Source organism: Protopterus annectens, chromosome 1.part2 (genome assembly GCF_019279795.1).
Source record: "Protopterus annectens isolate FY-2018-M chromosome 1.part2, PAN1.0, whole genome shotgun sequence".
Classification (NCBI taxonomy): domain Eukaryota; kingdom Metazoa; phylum Chordata; order Ceratodontiformes; family Protopteridae; genus Protopterus; species Protopterus annectens.
This window is the reverse complement of record NC_056727.1, coordinates 260,378,426-260,396,865: the sequence shown is the minus strand read 5'-3', so window position 1 is coordinate 260,396,865 and position 18,440 is coordinate 260,378,426.

Sequence of the window (18,440 nt, the reverse complement as noted above, 5' to 3'; positions counted from 1 at the left end):
TGCTCAACGCCAGAAGTTTAAATCTCAAGATGCAGGCACTCAAAGCACTTCTCAGTATGGAGAACATCGATGTCTGTGCAGTAACCGAAACCTGGTTTAAGGCTCCTGAGAGCACTCCAGCGCTACCAGGCTATACCTCATATCATGCGTTTCGACCTCAAGTTCCAGGCCGAACCACAAAGGGAGGGGGAGTGTCCATTTTCATAAAGGACACCTACACCTCTCGGTTGGTGGCTACCCATGAAGCATCAGAAACCATACAAGTTTTACTCACCATAGGCAAAACTGCCATACAACTGGTCGCATGTTATAGAACTCCCTCCCAATCCCAGGAATCCCATCAAGCATTCCTGAAAACACTAGAGGATATGAATGTCACACCAAACACCATCATATTGGGTGACTTCAACTACTAACATAGACTGGGCCCACTATTCTAGCCCTAACACCCTAGCCCAAAGATTCCTGGAATTCATAAACTCAAATGCTATGGAGCAACTGGTCACTTCTCCTACGAGGAGAGATAATATACTTGACCTGATTATCACAAACATGGGGTCCAAATGCTCCGCACCGGATATAAACTCTTCACTGGTAAGATCTGACCATAAACTGATCACGTTGGATGTACATATCCCACCCCAGAACAAAAGACTACAGTGAAAAACTTTTCAAAAGCTGACTTTGTGCTCCTCAAGTCAGAAATGATATCCTTTAAGCCTACTGGGTTAATGGAAATCACATCCCAAAATGCTGAATCCTTCGCAAAAGCCTTCTACGGACATTTTCAAGAATGCATGGATCAAGCAATCCCAACTAAAACCAAGACCCTCTCCACCAAGGGAAAACGCCCGGTTTGGTGGACCCCGGCTATAAACAAACTGTACAACAAAAGAAGGAAGCTACTGCAGGACAAAGCCAAATCCCACAAGGGAAAGGCTTCCCTGATCAGCACAAGTAAAAAACTACGCTCTCTCATAAAAACATCTAAAGCAAACTTTGAGAAAAAGATTGCCAAGGATACCAAAGACAATCACAAAGCCTTCTTCAATTATGTCAGAACCTTGGGAGGAAATTCTCAGATATGCTCTGAGCTAGTACACAATGACAAAAAATTCACTGACCCTACTGTGATTGCCAACATTCTGGCAGATAGGTTCCGTGCAAAATTCTCCCTCCCTCACCCCTAGAGATGAAGTAACTATCCCTGCTGAATGTAACCTACCTGTCATCACAGACACACAGGTGAAATCAGCACTCAACAAGGCAAAAACACAGCATCTATGGGACCCGATGGTATCCCCGGTTGCATGTTACGTGAACTCCAAGATGAACTAAACCCGCCCCTAAGAACTCTATTCAATCTTAGCCTCACTACAGGATATGTACCTGAACACTGGCGCACAGCAACAGTGGTCCCACTCCACAAAGGGGGAAATTCTACTGACCCAGGTAACTACCGCCCCATAAGTTTGACCAGCCTGATCTGTAAGGCTATGGAAAGAATCATCATGGAACTCATAAATGGCGACATTGGGGATCTGCAGACCCTTGATCCCACACAGTTCGGTTTTGTAAAAGGCAGATCCTGCCTCTTAAACCTGGTTGACTTCTTTGAGACTGTCACTAGTGCCATCGATGAGGGCAAGGCTGTCCACACTGCCTATTTGGACTTGGCTAAGGCCTTTGACACAATACCACACTCTGGCACCATTGACAAGCTCAGCAGCCTAAATGTAAATCCATATGTCACAAGATGGGTAGCAAACTGGCTAAAAAACAGAACCCATAAGGTTAAAATTGCTGGAGCCATGTCAGACTCAAAACCCGTCACAAGTGGTGTCCCACAGGGCTCAGTCTTGGGTCCACTCCTATTCGGCATTTATTTCTCAGATGTGAAAGCAAATATGGAAGGATTATGGCTGACAAAGTTTGCAGATGACTGCAAACTGGGTGCCATAGTGGATTCACCTGCCGACACACACATCCTACAGAAAGGTCTCACTGAAACGGACAACTGGTGCCGGAATCATGGCCTCAAACTTAACGCCAAAAAATGTATAGTCATCCCCTTTGGGAAAAACAAAGTACCCACAAACTATCACGTAGACAATAACCCACTGAATACGGAAGATGTAATCAGAGACCTGGGGACTCAAGTCGATAGTGACCTCTCCTTTGACAACCATGTTGCCAAAGTGGTCAGAAAGACATTCTACCTTGCCCATCTCATCATGAAGGGATTCTCATCCAGATCAAAGGAGGTCATTGTACCTCTATATTCCTCCCTTGTCAGGCCCATGATTGAATATAATGCTCCATTTGGGATGTATCTCACCGGCACATGCAACAACTGGAAAGACCCCAGAAGTACCTCACCAAGAGGATCATAGGTCTAAAACATGTGCCTTATCCAGCTAGATTAAAGAAACTCCAGCTCTATTCAGTAGCATACCGCCTGCTCAGAGGTGATTTGTGCCTAACATACAGGGCCATGTCCAACCAGGAATTGATGGACATGCTCCATCTCAAAAAATCCAAATCCACCAGAACCACACGAGCTAAAGATTTCAACCTCTGCACAAATATGAATAGGACATGCTGGAGGGATAGATTCATAACACAGAGGTTACCCATACTCTGGAACAAAATCCCAGTTCATGTGAGACAGAGCCCTTCATTGGCACTGTTCAAGAAAAATCTCGATGCATGGATGGGAGATCGCAAGTTTACCCCGGGAGTGACCTCAGTGTCACTACTAGACAGAGGTATAGTTTACTAAATAATGGGGTCCCACATGTGTCACTACTAGAGAGGCGCAACTATATAGTATGGGGTGGCGTAAAGCCACATCACTGTTGGCTAGGCTTATAAATGCCCCCGGGCAGATAGCCTAGTACACTACTATGAAACTATGAAACTATGAGTTTAAAATTAAATTGATTAAATTGGAAACAAAATTAATAGTATATTTAGGCACTTTATATTCCAAGGGTCTCAATTTGGATATTGACTGGGGCATCTAAATGTCAATTCAAATGGATTTTGGTTAGTTCACTTCAGAACGAATGTATTGGGTGTATTATAAATATTTATATAAATAACATATATATATAAAATAATTAAAATCAATGGATGAATAAATGAAGTTGATTAATTTAATACTAAAAGTAAATTAGAGTAAGTAGGTAAAATATAAAAAACTATAAGTTTATATTTAATAAAATGAATTCATATGTTTTGTATGGATATTTATAATTTAATCTTGGGGCAGGTTGAAATGTATTTTTTATGTATTTTTTTATGTGTTTAATTGTGTAAGTTTATTGAAGTATAGGAGAAAATATGAATGTGTATTGTTTTATAAAGAAAAATGTTGTTTACAAATGTTATGTGGGAATTTCACCCTGTGTTGGGTTAATGTATTTAATTTAACCATGATATAATGTGTAAGTGTGTAAATATGTGGGGAGCACATCTATGGATTCTAAGCTGCTTAACATTTAAAGTAAATAATTGTGTAATTGATTAAATTGTTTAAGTGGATGAATTAATGCTGAGATGGAATATAAATAGTTGCTGGGATTTTTTGAAGGTATTCCATTGAAGGCCTGTGAGGCAGAGGTACCAGAATGTATTGAATAAAGAAAGAAAGTTGGCATCTACAGCAGTGCTCAGTGTTTTTTTGTTTGAGGAGAATTCCTGTGTTCCAGGTTTTGGAATTTGTGTGGTTTGGTGTTTGCACCAGGTAGAGGTCAGTCAGCACTCTGATCACCCTCCTTGCTGAGCACTGCCTGAGGATGAGAAAGCAGATTCAGGCAATGGTGTGACTTTATTAGCAGACCGGCAGCAGGAAGGAGAAGACTGGAACTTATGGGTGGATGATCTGGGCTGCACCACTCCTTGAAGTATCGGAGAAAATATGAATGTGTATTGTTTTATAAAGAAACATGTTGTTTAAAAATGTTATGTGGGAATTTCACCCTGTGTTGGGTTAATGTATGCAGTGGGACAACATGTCTGCCCCCAACACACCTGATGCAGAGGCATGCCCAGAACTAGGCAGACCGGCAGCAGGAAGGAGAAGACTGGAACTTATGGGTGGATGATCTGGGCTGCACCACTGGCACAGCAAATAGGCCTCACATACTTAAGTCTGTATACTTCTCTTTTCTGACATATTTCTGGGTTCGGTAAGGTCCACTGTAAATATGTCTTTGCAGAGTACCTTATAGGATGTGTGTATAGAAACAATACATGTCCATGACTGCACCATTTTGTTGTGACATCCGTGGGCTGGCGGTATGTTATCTCAGTGACATGTGTGACAGTTATGAAACTTATCCATAGAATACAGTGAGAGGCCACTACATGTCATCTCCATGTGGATCCCGCATTTTTTTTTTTGGGGGGGGGGGTGGGCATCTGCTAACACTTAAGGAAGCAGATTTACCCATGAATTCCAAATATCTGTGTGAGTCTCCCCACATACATACATCATAGTCACATAATTCTTCTCAGACCAGGACCCTACATTTTTGCTTTGTATAGCATAAATCAGATAGGGATGTGAAGGCTGTCACATATGGGGTTTTTCCAGTTCAGAGTACTCTAGCACAATGTGGTAAACAGCAGAAAAGCAAGTTGTCCCATGCCTCTTGCTGCAGGCTTTTTGTTTCCATGGTCATTAGATGATCAGCCATGAGAAAGCTGATGAGCCGTTTCATGAATGTGTCTGGTGGAAAGCAGTTAATGGTGTCAGTGCTGTCAGTGGCTATAACAATACATGTGGTCATGCAGGCATCATGCCAGTGACATGTTAAGTGCCACAAAATTTGGGTTTCCCACTTGGCATATAGTGCAAAGGGATGCAGCTTGCTGGCTAACTCACCCTTAACAAAGGCAAAGGAGATTCTGGTATTGCTGCATGGAGATCTAAACACTTCCACAATCCATGTAGAGTCCTGGATCTTGGTGTTAAGCCCAGATGACCACCCAGAATATATGCTGGTGATACCTCAGGTGGGTATGTCTTAACATGGACAAGCATCTACTATAGTAGGTAAATGTCTGGTTTAGTACAACTAACAAAAACAATTTCTTTTTGTAGGACTCTCAGGGTTCCAGGAAGAGGCCACAAGCAAAAAGTATGTTAAAGTATATTGTCATACTTTCCATAGCAAATGTAAATAATAAATCCTCGGTGAAGGGAAGAATCTCCTTACCATACAATATTAATTTTTACAGTGTTTGATGTAAAAAGTGTGCTGTTTTTGCAATTCATGTTGTTGATAAGGATGGCCCCTTGAAACTTTTCAAGCGGAAAACACATGACAATATGAAAGACTGAACCCACAATGCCTCACTACTTACATTAGTGTATAAGCTACTATTTTCCATGCTAAATACAGCAACAGAAGCATATTATGTCCTAGTAGGATAAGCTGATGCTATGTTTTACAGGTGAAGCACACTGCACTGAAAAATAGCACACAGTGATTTGATTTATTAGTGAAACAATAAAATAAGTATCTCAATGTAAATCGTTACTAATGCCTAAGGTGACATCATTTTATGTCCATGACTGCACCATTTTGTTGTGACATCCATGGTCTGATGGTATGTTATCTCAGTGACATGTGTGACATGTGACTAGTACTTCCACTGGGGGAAACAATGGTGCCCCTCCCCTGTTAGCACTACCCAACACACCTGATGCAGAGGCATGCCCAGAAAACTCAGGCCAATATTGAAACTGAACTGTCAAAAAACACATCTTAATGTTTATTTTGATTTCAGACTACTTCTAACTTTAACATTAGGAGTAAACCCAGAAATAAAATTAACTGAGAAATTCAGATGCATGAGACATGTACACATACACTTTAACTATTTATTTCCCATATTTATATTTTAAATATTGTTTTTCTTTATTCTCTTGGCTTTAGGTCTTGCTGAAGGGTCTTATTTAAATTGAGTAATTTTGTTGTGTGTTTTCACAAGTGCAGTGTTATCAGGATCATCCACCATGGATACAGAGCTTCCTAATGTCGGGGAACTATGTGGGACTGATGACAATGGCAGCCAAATCCCAGCATGGTTAGGGGCCACAGTGTCAGTGTTAGACACAGGCAATGTGATGTCCACATTCCTACATCATTCCATAGACATAGGTTCTGAGACTATGCAGCCCACATCACAAATTCAAGAAGACATTCAAGGACAGGAAGACATATATAGATCTACTCAGAGAAGGATGTCTTCACCTGCGACACATTCTCCATGGTTTCTGCAAGCTTGGTTGAGCAAGAGGAAGTACATGGGTGGATGTTGTTCTAGTGGCTGAGCATGGCATGGGTGCTGTCCCTCACCTGAGCTACATGTGTCCTTGGCCATGACACAGCATTTGTGCAAGGCCATAATACAGGGACAGGCTGACACCAACAAGGGCCTTGCTGAGATAGTAGCGGTAGTATATGATTTATGTGATGACCTTTGGAAGCGAATGGGTCATATACAATATCATGGACATGTGTGGTGCAGGGAGTTTGCACATAGCAGTTACCCTTGTGCAGCTAGACATCACGGTTGATGTACAACATATGGCCAGTCCATCTCTAATTTTTGTGGACTTCAACTCAGGTGGGTTTTTTTGTGTCACGTCACCCCATGGGATTGTCTATCACTTATAGTCACAGAGCAGTTTGTCTTCCCAGCATGGTGTGGACTGTACTTGTGACTCTCTGAGGAGGTGGCATTCCCATGGATGTGGGACATGCGTGGTCTGTGCATACATCTTCTTTGGGTGTCCTGTATCTGTCTACTATATCTCAGCCAGTACTGCAGCATCTATTGAGGATGTGTTGCAGCAAACACTGAGTCAAATTTATACAATGCCCAACTCCACACACCCACACTCATGGCATTTCACTCCCTCTGTGGTTAGGATACCCCAGTCTCCCATCCCACCAACAAAGGTCTAACACACACACATTGTCAAGTATTGTTCAAACTGACTGCCACATTTACAATGATGACACCTGGCACTGTGGCCCTCCCCACCAGTGCATATGATGATAATTGTCCTCTATACTTGGGTGTCTTATGCACAGTCGACACACAGTGCAGCACAATCTGGTTGTAGGTCAGAATGCATCACTTATAATGCTCTGTATAATAGTTCATTCTGGCTTATAGTTATGAACTGTATGCAGTATTTTAGTATGCACTATGGCATACTGTGCCCATCTGTGTTTGACATAGTTCCCTCCAGCAGCCAGCTCCTTCACATGCTTCCAATTAGGCTCCTGCACCACTACTGAGCTTGGGACTTGCTCCTCCTGAATGTGTTTGTCCTGCTGTAGGTACATAGAATGATGTCATGCAACACTTGCACATCCTGAAACTATCTAACGTCATGTCCAGATAACAGAAGCTGGCCTTCTGTTAGTCAGACTTACATTTGACAATGACATAGTTCAGTGACAGGGTATATTTGTAGCCATTTTTTTGTCATGGTCTGGGGATTTCTAATAGATGGCATTAACCATGGCTACAGGGCATATCCATATTACCAATAAAATGTTTCTGGATAAAAATCACCCTGCACAAACTGCAGATGTAAGTCACACATTAGCAGTATATGGGAGCTGTCTGCATTATCTGGGGTGATCTGCAGGCACTTGTATATTATGCCCTGTGCATTACAAACTACCTGCCACTTGACAGAGTCAAACACCTCCTTCTTCCCTGCTCCCCAGCTGGAGTCTTTATTGCAATGGGTGCAGTCTATGGTCCTCGGTAACTCAGGGAATGGAAATGCCTGCATAGTACTGGCTGTCTCCTCTGTGGTATGAGAAAACCATATATGCTGCCCCACATGGTGTAGCATAGAACTGAGGAAATGGAAGAGAACCTTTGAGGTGGATACCTGGTATACACCGACCATGTCCCCTGTTGGCCACTGAAAGGTCCCTGTAGATGGTATTCCTGAAGTCACCCATACATTGATATCCACAGGGAAAGGTACTCTGTACATCCCACAGGCCTGCATATGAGAAAGACAAGTCTACCTGCTCTTGCATGGTGCCTCTATCCATACAGCAGCTGTTCATAGCATCGTCATTGTGGAGACATGAAATTTTGATAGCAGATGGATAACACAGTGCCATCTAGGGTGGCAACACACACCATGCCTGCCAGCAGCAAGTACTGCCTGTTGCATCTACAGATTTACCACTTACAGAAACTATTCTATACATGTTTTCATGGCCTCTGTGATGATAGAAGGTACTGCCAGCCATGCCAGGAGAAGTAGGGCAGTGGATGTGTAACATATGTCAGTACAGCTAGCTGGAATTCTATAAGGAATTATATGTCATTTGTGTATCAAACTGATTTGTACAGATGCTTGTGTTTAAAAATGAATTTGTAAAGTTGATTGTATTGAAAATGTTTCAACAGTGGGTCCTGCTGGAAAGCAAAGAAATGTACATGCATTACTGTAACTGTTGAAAGGTGTATGTTGTAACAGAGAATACTGGAAGAGAAGAGGTTAATCTCAGTCCAGCCAACTTTAAAATATATCTGAAATTGAATTACTTTATAGGTTAAGCCATAATGACGTTATCCTACAGTTTTGAATGAAGCCAGAGAAACAATGTCTGTGATAAGGAAACATTTGTAGCTCATGTAGGAAGAGTGGAATGGTTTTATTGTTTTATGGCTTCCAGACGCTTTAATAAAACTTAGCTAAAGGTCTAGTGTGTATTATAGAACATAGGTGCTAAACCCTGGCAGCTTCTACTGATGGGGTATAGTGTGGGAAAGAGAGTCAGATGACCGGATGTGTGTGATATCATTTTGTAAGCCAGAAATAATATTTAGATATTAGCAGGAGATTGCTCTCAGTATTCTGTATTCTGTATTGTGTCTTGGATCTGACAACAAGGAACACTCACTCGCATCATCTTGCCTTGCTCTATTCAGTAAGTAGGATCAGTAATTCTCTAAATCAGTCGGGAAAATCTAGTGAGAATAGTTAAGTACTGTTTTTCTGTAACTGTGTGACTCTTTCCAACTGTGTTATTTTCAATATTTCCTGTGACTAAAACTCTGGTGTTTACTGCAAATAGATATTTAGTATTTTCTTGTTCTTTTATTATTTATTCTTAAATATATTTAAACTTTTCATTGTGGCTGGTCCATTTTAGAAATATTTAAGCTTTGAGAGTATTTGCATATATTTATTTGGTGATAACTGTGGTCACTTTTGAAGCTTGGCTGTTTGATCAACATTAGCATTTGTATTCATATTAATTTCACTCAGTATAATCAGATACCCTTTTAAGAGCCTTATAGTAACTGACTGGTGCCAGTGAATTTACATTATAGCCTGGGCAAAGTTGGTAGAGCAACTAATTTGTGCCAGCCTTTCCCAGGTGTGTGTATGTCAGCTACTCGGAGCAGGGACACAAAGCACAGATTTCACAGAGAGTGTGCTGAACACAGCTGTGCCAGTGGAAAGCCTTATTAGGACCTGGGGAGAGACAGATATACAGAAATCCAGACCCTGAGCTTTATGTGTTCCCTGTGTGTTCTTAAGGGAAATTGTGCTTGATGCAGAGAGGTCTGCATCTGGAAATAGTGAGTTTATCCATTTGTACTGCAAGTGAATGTCCCTTTTCAGTGTCAGTAGTGAGGATTCAGGCTCCCTGATTATGGGCCCAGTGTGGGGGCATCACAGCCTCTCTCCTATAACTCCAGGTTTTAGCTGCAGTCAACATCCCTTAGTTAGTACAACTAAAAGTAGATCCAGCCAAACACCATCATGAGATAGAAGCAAATTCTTTTATTGTAAAAGAAATAGTAAGCGCTTTCACAGCAACAGCCGCTTCTTCAGCTCAATAGTAAAAATAAATTTACAAGCAACATTTATATACACTTAATTGTAATTTTGGCAGGACAAAGGAAGTGATTTCAGTTCAGGTTTAGAGAAACAGCTTCATTAAGCCTTAGTCCCTTATCAGCTTGTAGTTCTAAAATCCAATCCACTTCCATACATTCTGTATAATTTTTAATGTTCCCTCCTACTGCTGTTAATGCTATACCATAAAGTAAAGATTATGATCATTTCCAGTAGTGTTTATGTTTGTATAAAGCATTCTTCAAATTACATTTCCTGGTATCATTTATATGTTCTCTAATACGATCTTTAAGCATTTTATTTGTTTTCCCAACATAAAAACTTTTACATGAACTACACATTGATAAGGGACTAGGGCTTAATGAAGCTGTTTCTCTAAAGCCTAAATTGAAATAACATGCTTTGTCCAGCCAAAATTGCAATTAAGTGTATATAAATGTTGTTTGTAAATTTATTTTTACTATTGGTCTGAAGAAGTGGCTGTTGCCATGATAATGCTTACCTTTTCTTGTACAATAAAAGGATTTGTTTCTATCTCCTGACTGACTACTTTTACTTGTGCTGCTGTTGTTACGTGTATTTATCAGCCTTTATCTGTTACTACAGATTCTTTTGCATATCGGTGGAGTTAGTGTTTCCCAAAATATGAATCACTCTGTTGTACTACTTACCATCATTTATAGCCAAAAGTGCCTTCATGTTAATAATATTGCTCAATACCATGTTGTTATACTGCTAATTGCATACCATACAATTTCACAGGTTTTCATACTCATGCTCAGTGTGTCTCTAAGTTGCTCCCACTCTCTATATGACTGTTCACTGTACAAAATCACTTACTGTGACATGAAAAAAAATATTCTGAATCCCAGGGAATGTCCCTGAAGACCATGTCATATGCTTTGTGAATGTCTTTCATGATGACTACATGTGGGGTCTGCTGCAGTCTGGCTATTGTGCCACACTGAGATGCACTCTGGTCAGCCATCTTATACCTCACTGACATAATCTGCTAGGGACAAATCTAGGAATAATGGTTTTAATTCTTGCAAGAATATTTTATCAAAATTTTGTTTTTTAGTGGAAGAACATGATATGGATCTAAAACTGACTAAACAGCAGTGTTATCTTTCTTTAAAATGGTACCTGCTATATTGTCCTGGCAAGAATATAATAGTTGTCCTTTGGAATTGAATTCATCATCTTTTTTTGGCTGTTCCCATTAAGGGTCGCCACAGTGGATCATCTGTTTCCATTTCTTCCTGTCCTCTGCATCTTGCTCTGTCACACCAACCATCTGCATGTCCTCTCTCACCACATCCATAAACCTAATCTTAGGCCTTCCTCTTTTCCTGTTACCTGGTAACTTCATCCTTAGCATCTTTTCCCCAATATACTCAGCATCCCTCCTCAGTATATGTCCAAACCAATGTAATCTTGCCTCTCTGGCTTTGTCTCCAAACCTTCCAACCTGGGCTGACCCTCTAATATACTTATTCCTAATCCTGTCCACCCTCGTCACACCCAGTGCAAATCTCAACATCTTTAACTCTGCCACATCCAGCTCTAACTCCTGCTGTTTTGTCAGTGCCACTGTCTCCAACCCATATAAAATAGCTGTTCTCACTACCCTCTTGTAGACCTCCCCTTTCACTCTTACTGGTACTTGTCTGTCACAAATCACTCCTGACACTCTTCTCCACCCAATCCATCCTGCCCATACTCTCTTCTTCACCTCTCTTCCACACTCACCATTACTCTGAACTATTGATCCCAAGTATTTAAACTCATCCACCTTTGCCACCTCTACTCCTTGCATCCTCACCATTCCTCTATCCTACCTCTCATTCACACACATATATTCTGTCTTAGTTCTGCTGACCTTCATTCCTCTTCTCTCTAGAACATATCTCCATCTCTCCAGGGTCTCCTCCACCTGTTCCCTACTCTCACTACAGATCACAATGTCATCTGCAAACATCATAGTCCACGGGGACTCCTGTCTGATCTTGTCTGTCAACCTGTCCATCACCATTGCAAATAAGAAAGGGCTCAGAATTGATGTAGCAAAATTGCTGATGTAGCACTGATGGAAATACCTCAGCATTACCAGGCCTTATTGACCTTTGTAAATCTGTACATCATAGCCTGGTTTCTTGCATGAATGTCACCTTAACTTTCTATTTTACCAGCGCATTGCAAAAAATGTTTACATCATGAGGAAATTTTAACCCCTTAACATTCTACTTTATGTGGTAAGCATCTTACCACTAAACACTGCTCTTGGCCTTCATGAAAACATACCATCAAAGATAATTAAAAGGTAAATAAGAGGTAATGGATTTTGTAATTGTGCAGAAAAGCCTGTATTGTGTTAATAAGATAATGATATATGCCAGACTAAACAGATCCATAGTCCAGCTAACACACCAACCAGTTCTGCTTCAGGACGAGCAATTAAAAAGACTCACATGCCCCATGGGGATTTCAGGAAAGCATCCTTCAGTGACCTAAACAGCTGTATAATTATGTTGAGTTGTAATACAGTGAACAAGACTAGAATGGTATAAATGAAAACTTTGCAAATGTCTTGAAATAGGTTCATAGGTTGGTACTAGGCTATCAGCCCTAGGGCCTATACAAGCCTAGCCATAACGATTCCCTGGCTATTTCTTCCCACACTATTTACTTCCCTGGACCCCTGTCTAGCAGGGTGAGTGACGTGATCTCCAGGGTGAATTTCCTTTCTCCCATCCAATCGTCAAGGTTCCTTTTGAAGAGGGCCAAAGAGGCACTCTGCTCGACACGTATGGGCAATCTGTTCCAGAGTCTGGGGAGTCTCTGGGTCAGGAACCTATCCCTCCAGCATGTTTTGTTTATTGTGATGACAAGGTTTAGATCCCTGGAGCGTGTGGCTCTGAGGGATTGGGATTTCTTTAAGTGTAGCATGTCCAACAGCTCTGGGTTTGACATGGCCTTGTATGTTAAGCAGAGATCGCCTCTGAGTAGACGATATGTGACAGAGTGTAGCTGGAGATTTTTAAGGCAGTCAGCGTAGGGCATCTGCTTTAGGCCTGTGATTCTTTTAATGAGGTATTTCTGTGGCCTTTCCAGTTGTTGTAGATGTCTTGAGAGGTACATACCAAACGGGGCGTTGTATTCTATAATGGGTCTAATGAGGGATGAGTACAGTGGGACAATGACCTCCTTTTTTCCGGATGAAAAGCCCTTAGTGATGAGGTGTGCCACATAGAAGGATTTCCTGACTGTTGTGGCGATGTGGTTATCGAAGGTGAGACCACTGTCCACCTGTGTCCCTAAGTCTCTTATCACACTTTCTGTGTTTAGTGTACTGCCACCTATATGGTAATTCATGGATACATGTTTTTTCCCAAAGGGGATAACTATACATTTCTTGGCATTGAGCTTGAGCCCATGGCTCTGGCACCAAGCATCTGTTTCTGTAAGGCCCTTTTGTAGAGTATCCACATCATTTGGGGATTCAATAATGGCTCCCAGTTTGCAGTCATCTGCAAACTTTGTTATCCAGAGTCCCTTAGTGTTGGCCTGTACTTCAGAGAAGTATATGCCAAACAAGAGCAGTCCCAGGACTGAACCCTGAGGTACTCCACTTGTCACTTGTCTGGAGCTGGATTTGGAGTCGGCTACTTTTACAGTGTGGGTTCTATCAGTAAGCCAGTTAGCAACCCATTGGGTGACATAGGGATTAATGCCCAGCTTAGTAAGTTTATCTATGATTCCAGAGGGGGGGTGGTGTCAAAGGCCTTGGCAAGGTCTAGATAGGCTGTGTGGACCACCTTAACCTTGTCCATGGCTCTAGAGACTGATTCGAAGAAGTCAATCAGGTTCAGGAGACAAGATCAGCCCTTCATGAACCCAAACTGGGTGGGGTCCAGTGTTTGAAGGTTGCCAATGTCTTTGTTTATAAGTTCCATGGTAATACGCTCCATGTCCTTGCAGATAAGGCTTGTCAGACTGATGGGATGGTAGTTTCCGGGATCCAAGGTGGATGCCCCCTTGTGGAGTGGGATAACTGTAGCTCTGCGCCACTCAGTGGGCACGAAACCTGAGGTGAGGCTATGATTAAACATGACACTTAGGTGAGGTGCCAGTTCATATTGTAGTTCATGTAGTACACAGCCCAGGATGTCATCTGGTCCCATGGATGCTGTATTCTTAGCTTTGGAGAGTGCGTTTTTTACCTGTGTGGCCGTTATTATCGGAATTTGGCATCTTCCGGTATTGAGATGGGCCATTTAGGGGGTGAGAGGGGGTGAAGTTGGCACTGAATCGATCTGCCAGGATATTGGCAATATCCTTGGGATCAGTATATTTAATGCCATTCTGTTTTAGCTCAGAGCAGATCTGAGCATTGCCATATAGATTCTTGACATAATTATAGAATGCCTTGTGGTTGTCTTTGGAATCTCTGGCAATTTTATTTTCGTAACTAGCTTTGGAGGATTTTATGAGGGATCTCAGTTTCTTACTGAGGCTGGTAAGGAAGTTTTTTGCATCCTGGGATTTTCCTCTTTTTTGCAACAGTTTCTTCCTTTTGTTGTAAAGTTTGTTTATGGCAGGGGACCACCAGATTGGCTTCCTTTTTTTGGATGAGAGCATCTTGGTTCTATTTGGGATGGCACGATTCATGCATGAGTGGATGTGCTCATACAGTGCCTTAGTGTAGGATTCAGCAGTTGAACTTTCAGTTCCCGTCTGCATGGGTGTCATGAAGTTTGTCACCTCTGACTTGAGTAGCATGAAGTTGGCTTTGGAGAAGTTTTTTATTGAGGTTTCCTTACTGGGGGGGGTGGGGGTGGGGGTGGGATGTGGATGTTAAGGGTGATTAGCTTATGGTCAGACCTGACCATCGGGGGGTGACCATAGGTGTGGAGCATCGATTTCCCATGTTGGTAATGACCAGGTCTAGGATATTGGAGCCCCTGGTGGGACTATGGATTAGCTGATCCAGGGCACTGGAATTTATGAATTCCAAGAACCGTTGGGCAAAGGTGTTGTTACATGAGTAGTTTTCCCAGCTAATGGCAGGGTAGTTAAAATCACCCAGTATTAGGGTGTTTGGTTCTGTCTTAATGTTTTCCAGTATGTTTAGAAAGGTGTAGTGAGAATCTTGGGGCATGGTGGGGGATCTGTAGCAAGCTACAATTTGGATTGCAGTCTTACCTAATGTTAGTTGCACCTGGAGAATTTCAGACGCATTGTGTTGGGCAACTAGCCTGGTGGTGTGAATATCCTTGGTGAATATTGACACTCCTCCACCTTTAGTGTTTCAGGCCTGCTTTGGTGGCCGAAAAGTGTGGTAAGAGTTGCAGCCTGGTATTGCAGGGGTGCTCTCATACTGCTTTTAGCATGTAAAGCAGGTTATGCTTAAACAATGTATTATAAAATTAGTCAGTATTACTGAATAACAAACTAAGACAACTGAAAGTAGCTGTGATAACCAAAATTATCTCAATAAGCTCTAACAGTTAGCTTTCACTTCTGTAACAATGGAGATGCTAGCTGGCAGCAGTCCACTGTAATTTCTATTACTTCTTTATCTTTCTTTATGAAGTTAACACTTCATTGCGTTCAGTTTTGTAAGATTTGTACTGACTCTGAAGATCACATACAAAATAAAAAATTGAACCCCAGTCGTCATATAGGAGGTATAGATTTAAATACAGATGACCTAACCACAGTTATCTAAATGTTACACATTTCTTCTATAGAGTTCTGTCTAACGTATTTTCTTTACTGAACATTCTTCCAAACATTTGAATCATTGTGTAAGATGTGAAAATATATCTATCTATATATATATATATATATATATATATATATATATATATATATATATATAGATAGATATAGATATAAATATAAATATATATATATGCATACACAGAGAAACAAAAAATATTTGCAAGACTTTATATATATAGAAGTAAAGAAGTATAATTTTCAGTGAAAAATGCTTCAAATACAATCACCAGGAATTCTTCTGTTGTAAGAAATATTAACAGGAAGCTGGAATATTTGAATCAAGAAATTAATTAATTTTGCTCCTCAATGTAAGTGAATTAGCCAAAAAGCCTGAAAAGGTACAGTGTACTTCATTTTTACATCTCAGTGTGGAAGATGCCTTGAAGGGCACAACATCCTTTATAGATTATAGCTGCTTATGTCACTGAGCTGAAGAGCAGTGACAAAAATGTTTAATTTGTTGCATTGCATAATTCATTAATAAGAGCCAGATTGGTTTGTGGAATAAGATATGATGAAACAAGAGGCTGGTATTTGATATTTAAGGTAAGTAGACCTGACTTTATTGAACACTGTGATGTGCACAGAGCTTGTGAAATTACTAGTACACATTAAAAATGGCTGAGGAACTAGATGTGTTTAAGATAAAACGTGAGCCAAATGAAAGAGCAAACGTGAGAATATGGTGCAGCAAATGTTGATGTGAACAGGAGTGACATGAGTGTTATTGCAACAGTAAGGGAGACAAGAACAGCAGGAATCAGGAACAGAGGAGAGCTTATCAAATTTAAATTCAAATATCATGTAGTACTTGTGCTATAGGTGTGGAAGAAACACTGACCTTTTAATACATTCGGTAGAACGTGTACTATAAAAAGACATTTTTTTCTAACATGTCCACAAGAAAGAGGAAATGATTTTCAAAGAATATGCATGTCACTAAACAGAAATGTAAAAACGAGCTGCTTATTGCAACTACTTGATTGAAAGATTTGATATGGTGAAGTCTGAAAATACCTATTAGACACTAACACAAGAATGCAAGTCAGACTGTTATAAAGAAATGCTGATAATTAACATGCTAAATGCTGTATTTAACTGGCTTTAAAAATTAATTTAAAATATTGAACTGAAACTAGACACAGAGTGTGGTATTTCATCTTAGGATACTTTAAAACACTGGAGCAAGAAAACAACAAAAAGTAGCACTTTGTTTACGTTAACCACTGTTATATTCTGGTCACTGAGCAGATATACTGGGCCAAAGGTTACCGACAACTGATTACAATATAGGGTGGTATTCATAGTCATTATGAATCTGCTCAGGAGGTGTGTGCACTAGTTACACAAGTGGGATGAGATTCATAGACATGCACTCTTCATATGTGCAACAGATGAAAAGTCTCTGCGAATATCATATGCAATTGATTACATGAGAAAATTTAAACCATAAAATATATGCAAATAGTACACCTATGGTATTATAATAGGGTATCTTTCCAGACTTGAAATTCGGTCACATTTTGATGTGTGAATGTGCATTGCACAGGTACATAATAAAAAGAAAAAACACACCTTTTCTAGTCACTTTGCAATTGGCAAAGATGCTAGGTTTTGTTGCTAGTGTTGCTCTATCCTGCACTAAGCTGATTGCTTCCCTCATACTGCAACCACATGCATGAAGTAGTGCTTGCCTACTTCAGAGGAAGAGATACAGGCAAAGGGTGACTCTTCACAACTTGGGGGAGCAGGAGCTGCTTGACCAGTTTAGAGTAGACAGGAACAATATAAGAGCTTTGGTGAACTTGTACAGGCCATGCATTTGAACTGGGGGAAAGCATGACTTTCCTATTGATGCAGGTACCAAGGTATATATAGCCCTCAATATGCTTGCCCCAGGACCTTTTAGAGGCAGGTTAGGGAAACATTGGGTTTCTCACAAGCTTCAACCTTGAGGATAATCCAGCAGTTCCTCAATATACTGGTAGCCCATGCTGATGAACGTATCTATTTTCCAGCATCACTGCAAGACTGAACCACTGCCATGCATGCCATCTACAGTATAGAATACTTCAATAGGGTACCTGGTGAGATGCACTGCAACCTTGTGGTTATCATGGTCCCATCCGGACAATGAAGGGAGAGATACCTCAAAAGGAAGTGTTACCATTCCATGAACTGTCAGGTACTGTGTGATGCAGAATAGCTGTAACGCCAACATATCACCCCAGCATCCTGGCAATATGCATGATTTCCACATGTAAAATTCCATTTAATAGTTAAATGCTTTCATTCTTACTGTAAGAACGTCATCAGAGCAAAACATTAATTAACACAACCTGCTTAAATAGATATGTCATATGTTAAAATCAGCCAATTGTTATCACCTAACAAAAAAAGTTCAACAACAATAAAAACACTAAATGATTGAAATATAAAATCTACAAAACGAGCCAACAATTTACAATTCATCCAATACTGCAGTTTACTTGTAGTTGGGTGGTCAATTATTCTCAAGAGTCTCTCAGCTTACCTCTTACTCAACCTACTAGAGATACTGGTGGTAGTGGAATTTCTAATTCAAGCAACAATTTACTAAATGCTTCAAAAGCAGGTTTGGACTGGAGAAATAATGTATTTCAATTTGATATTGATACGGTTTACAATTCTAATACAGCTACCAGAGTTGTCTGAGCAGCTACGGTCTTTTGAGAAATTACTTTTCCAA